Source organism: Canis lupus, chromosome 13, assembly GCF_048164855.1.
Source record: "Canis lupus baileyi chromosome 13, mCanLup2.hap1, whole genome shotgun sequence".
NCBI classification, from domain to species: Eukaryota; Metazoa; Chordata; class Mammalia; order Carnivora; family Canidae; genus Canis; species Canis lupus.
In genome coordinates this window covers 43,754,564-43,760,521 of record NC_132850.1, presented here as the reverse complement: position 1 = coordinate 43,760,521, position 5,958 = coordinate 43,754,564, and positions in this window count along the sequence as shown.

Sequence of the window (5,958 nt, the reverse complement as noted above, 5' to 3'; positions counted from 1 at the left end):
AAGCCGAATCCCACGCCTCGTGGCCGTCACGTGACACAGCCAGCCCAATCACGTCCGCTCCCCTCTCGCTGGTTCCCCCTGCGCTCCGCTTGGCCTTTCGGGAAGGGTGGCGGACGGAAAAGGGTGGGACGAGGCGCGCTCTGCTGACGTAAGGTTTCGTAGGCCCCGGCGGGGGCCGGAGCTGGGAGGGTGACGTGCTGGGGGCGCTGTGTGGGTGGGGCCCTGAAAAGGGGCATCCTGGTCAGGGTGATGCAGGCCAGTGCACCTCAAGTTTTATCCTGATTAAAAACAATATTTTGCGTTAATCACCAGGTATCAACTATGAAGTGTGATTTTGGGCAAGTAAGGCTTTGGAGTCAGAATACTTGGGAGTTGAGGTCACTGTGCCATCTTGGGCCTCAATTTCCTCATATGTAAAAAAAGAGCGATTGTAAAACTGCTTCGTAAAATGTAAAGCTTTACATGAAACATTGCTTTAATTTGTGTATATAAAGATAATAACGTTTCAAGTGTATGATGATTTAACAGCACGTCTTCCTTACAGACCAGCTACTCTTATTTTTCAATGGCTCTTACAGCTAGTTTTTGTTTCATTAGTTTTCAAGTTGTCGCTGGTGTTTGTACAAAGACTTCATGAAATAACTTAATGGAAATAGGCTTTTCTGTTTCTCTAGTTTGCATGATGAAAATCATGGCTGCTGTATTAGTTAATTTTCCCTAGTTAGGCTGTGTAACAAATGACTCCAAAATCTTGTTGCCCGAGCCCTAGGGTGCAAGAGCACATGGCTCCAGGGGTCCCAAATGGACCGGATTTGGTCACATACTTCTGACAAAATCCAAAGGCAGAGAGAGGAATGGTGGTGAAACAAGAATTTATTTCAGCAAGGCCAACACCAGAAAGACAGTAGACTAAGTCTTGGACTATCTCCAAAACACTGAAAATACTTGTAGGTTTATATAGGGAAAATGTAGGAGAAAGTCTGTGGGGTAGATGCAGGTGGGCAGTAAGATCAGGTTGATCATTGTCTTCAGGTCAATCATGCAAGGTATTGCTGGCATCAAGGTAGTCCCTATTGCTTGAGGGGTGCTTTTGGTTCCCAACATGGATGCATTACCCCCTGAGTCTTTTGCTGAGTTAAGAGATAAACTGGAATGAAAAGTTCAGTCAATTAGAAAATACAGACTGTGGTCAAAATGGAGACAGTTGAAGGGCTCTTTCAATCTCAGTGGTTTTGCAGCAACCAAGGTTTATTTCTAACTAATATAACATGGTTGGGAATGACTATGGCTCTTTCTTCATGTGTCTTCTTCATTTTGGGATCCAGAAAAGGGCTTTCATGAGTAAATACAGAATGATTAATTTGTATTATATTGATTGCTTAAATGAAACTTTAAATGAACCTGACTCATGGTAGGTGTCCAGTGAATATCTGTTGAATGAATGAATGAATGAACAGCAGCCCATTCTTTCACTCTCTCTCTCTCTCTCTGGTTTTTCTTTTTCTTTTTTTTTTTTTAAGATTTTATTTATTCGTTCATGAGAGACACACAGAGAGAGAGAGAGAGAGAGGGGCAGAGACACAGGCAGAGGGAGAAGCAGGCTCCATGCAGGGAGCCCAATGTGGAAATTGATCCGGGGACTCTAGGATCACGCCCCAGGCCAAAGGCAGACGCTGAATCACTAAGGCATCAGGGATCCCTCTCTCTGGTTTTTCTTACCACTCAGGACCACAGTCCAGAAAAGTTTTGTTTTTTGTTTTTTTAAAGATTTTATTTATTTTAAAGAGACAGCATGCAAAAGTAGGGGGGAGAGAGAGAGAGAGAGAGAGAGAGAGAGAGAGAGAGAGAGAGAGAGAGAAGATCTAAAGCAGGATCCCCGCTGAGCATGGAGCCCAATTTGGGGCTCAATCTCAGGGCCCTGAGATCGTGACCTGGGCTGAAATCAGGAGTTGGACATTTAACTGATTGAGCCACCCAGGCACCCCAATCCAGAAAAGTTTTAAAGCAGTTATTTCAGAGAGAGAATTCTGGTGACTAAAAATGAGTGTAAAGAGCTGAAACCCTTTCTCAGGATGTTTTCACTTACATGGAGTTACCGTGGGGTGCTCTGCATTCTGGCCTGCCAGCTCCATTCATAACCTGACCAGACTGGGGGCCTCTGCTCACTTTTTAATTTAATTTAATTTAATTTTAATTATTTTATTTTATTTATTTATTTTGCCTCTGCTCACTTCTGCCTTGCAAAAAGAAGAGATTACTGGAAGAAGTGTTGGGAAGCAGGACATCAAACCTGGAAACGATGAAGCAATTGCGGCAAAGAGGTTCCTATCTCATCAGTATCTCTCTCACCCTTTGAAGCTGAATCTGGAAGACAAACTTGCTCTGCTTGTGAGCCTTGCCTGCCAGAGCTTGGGGGAAGCCTAGAAGAATGTCCTCCTGTCGTTGCCAGATGTATCTCTACCTCAAAGAGTTCTTGTATGATAGGACAACAAAAAAGAAGGCCAAGTCACTTCACCTTTTCCCTCTTCTTCCCAATACTCATCTCCCTTTTAAGAATCTAGTAGGCTTGCTTCCTTCCTAGCTAATGTTCTGTCATTCAGTTGCATCATATTTTCAACAAGGTCTACTACTGGGGAGGGGTTTTCAAATTGTAGATTTTCATCCACAAGTGGGTCCTGAAATTAAGCAGTAAGAAGAAATAGAATAAGTGTCAAAGTGTTTGTATGTAATAAAGGTAAGTATTGCTTTACACATACATAGGTACAGGTGTACAGATAGGATCACCAACCTATAAAAGTATTTCTTACTGTGAATCACAATCAAGAAAAGTTTGAAAAGTCATTATAATAGGACTTATTCTTACAAATGATAGACAGCAAATTAGGAAACCTGTGGTTCACACTCCTGTATCTACTCAGCCCTTTATTGCAGGTTTTTACTACTTAGCCTATGTGTTTTTTTAAAAAGATTTATTTATTTATTTATTTATGATAGAGAGAGAGAGAGAGAGAGAGAGGCAGAGACACAAGAGGAGGGAGAAGCAGGCTCCACGCCGGGAGTCCGACGTGGGACTCGATCCCGGGGCTCCAGGATCGCGCCCTGGGCCAAAGGCAGGCGCCAAACCGCTGAGCCACCCAGGGATCCCCCTTAACCTATGTTTTGTAGAATGGGGGGTTTGTGGTGTCACCTGGGGGGAATAGCTACATGTGTCAAGCAAATGATTTAGAGGAAAATCTGTGTGTCAGGGGGCTTTAACGAACATTCATTTTAGGGGAGGATACAAGGTTTTCTAGGCTTCAGAGAGCTGACTTAATTTTTAATTAATTAATTAATTAATCTATCTATCTATCTTAGAGTGATCAGGGGATGAGCAGAGGAAGAGAATCCTCAAGTAGGCTCCCCACTGAATGCAGAGCCCGAAGCAGGACTCAATCCCATGTCCCTGAGATCATGACCTAAGCCAAAATCAAGAGCCAAATGTTCAACCAGCAGAGCCACCCAGATCCCCTGACTTTCCTTATTCTTAAAATTTATGGGCCTTTGAACATTTTTTTCACAGTTAACATTTAAAAATTTTGCTTATGTATTTTTTAAGTTTTTGTATAGGTGATAAGGGCTTGTGCTGAGTTAACTAGTGTCTCCTAACTCATGTGCACTTGATATCTGTGAATGTAGCCTTATTTGAAAATAGGGTCATAGTAGATGTAATCAAGTCAAGAGGAAGTCATAGTGGATTAAAGTGGGCCCTGAATCTAATGACTGGTGTCCTTCTAAGAAGACAGACACAAGATACATGGACACAGGACCCATTACTGATAGACTATCAGAATGGGAGTTGGGCACTGCATAAAATGTGATTTGAGGTGCATAGCAGAAAACTCAAAAGATAGAAAAGACAATTTTTCTCTTTGGTGGAATTGAGTCTTTACTCAATTGAGTTTGTCATTTAACAGCTTTTTAAGGCAACTTCACTGCTTTTTAGGTGTGCTAAGCCAATATTTTGTGGTACTTATCTTGCCTTAAAGATGTTCTCCTGAGAAGGACAAACATTATATGGTCTCATTCATTTGGGGAATATAAAAAATAGTGAAAGGGAATAAAGGGGAAAGGAGAAAAAAAATGAGTGGGAAATATCAGAAAGGGAGACAGAACATGAAAGACTCCTAACTCTGGGAAACGAACTAGGGGTGGTGGAAGGTGAGGTAGGCGGGGGGGTGGTGAGGGTGACTGGGTGATGGGCACTGAGGTGGGCACTTGACGGGATGAGCACTGGGTGTTATTCTATATGTTGGCAAATTGAACACCAATAAAAAATAAATTTATAAAAAAAAAAGATGTTCTCCTGAGATGAACCATAAGAGACTCTTTAACTCTAGGAAACAAACTCAGGGTTGGTGGAGGGAAGGTGGGTGAAGGACTGGGGTAACTAGGGGATGGACGTTAAAGAGGGCACTTGATGGAATGAGCTCTGGGTGTTGTATGCAACTAATGAATCACTGAATTCTGCCTCTGAAGCTATAATATACCATGTGTTAATTAAATTGAATTTCAATTTAAAAAATTTTGAAAAGATGTTCTTCTGAAATTTGTTATGTATTCTATCTCAAGGATTCAAGAAAAAAGTACATACTTTCTTAGTTTATAAGAATGTATAATTTAAAAATAATCTTGGGGCACCTGGCTGGCTGTCGGTGGAACATGGAACTCTTGATCTTGGGGTTGTGAGTTCAAGCCCCATGACAGTATAGAGATTACTTAAATATAAAGTCTTAAAAAAATACATTCTTAGGGTAGAATTCTCCTAATATAAATTATTTTCTGCATTGTTTTTAGAAAATAGCCTCTGACTTTTAGTATGGTATTTAATCAACATCGGCCATTTGCCACAGATAGTCCAAGAATTTGGTTAATGTTTGAAATCTTTTTTTTAAAAAGATTCTATTTATTTATTCATGAGAGACACAGAAAGAGAGAGGCAGAGACACAGGCAGAGGGAGAAGCTGGCTTCTTGCAGGGAGCCTGATGCGGGACTCAGAACTCTATCCTAGGACTCTGGGATCATGCCCTGAGCCAAAGGCAGGCACTCAACCAGTGAGCGACCCAGGCATCCCTCTTCTTAAGATTATTAAGACAAAGTAAAAAGGTATACACAGGGAGAAAGTATTTGTAGATCAATCTATCTGATAAAAGACTTCTATCCATAACAGATAAAGATGACTAAAATAATAAAACAAAAAATGGATGAAAGATTTAAACAGATACTTCACCAAAGAAAATACAAGCATATAACAGGATTCCCAACATTGTTAGTCATGAGACACCATTGCCAACCTATCAGAGTGCCTAATATTAAAAAGACTAACCAGACCAGGTGTTGGAAGAGGACGGAGAGGATTTGGAACTCTTAAAACTGTTGGTAGGATACGAAACTGTATACCTGCCTTGGAAAAGGGCTTGGCAATTTCTTAAAAAGTAAAATATACACCTACTTACTATATGCTGCAGCCATTCTACTCCTAGGAAAGTATTCAATAGAAATGGAAGCATACGGGGGGTGGTGCTTGGGTGGCTCAGTTGGTTAAGCATCTGACTCTTGGTTTTGGCTCAGGTCCTAATCTCAGGGTTTGTGAAATTGAGCCCTACGTCAGGTTCCACACTCAGTGGGAGTCTGGGTTGGATATTCTCTGTCCCTTCTGTGCTCACTTGCTCGCACTCTCAAGTAAATAAATAATCTTAAAAAAAAAAAAAAAGGAAATGGAAGCATATGTTCACAGGCTTGTGAATCTTTTGGGTAAATTTCACTATTCATAATTGTTTTATTCCTATAAGTCCCAAACTAGAAAAACTGAAATGTCTGCCAAAGGTGAATGGCTAAACCAATTGTGTTATAACTATACTCAGCAATAAAAAGAAGTGAACTACAGAGACATGCAATGATGTGAATCTCAAAATAATTGT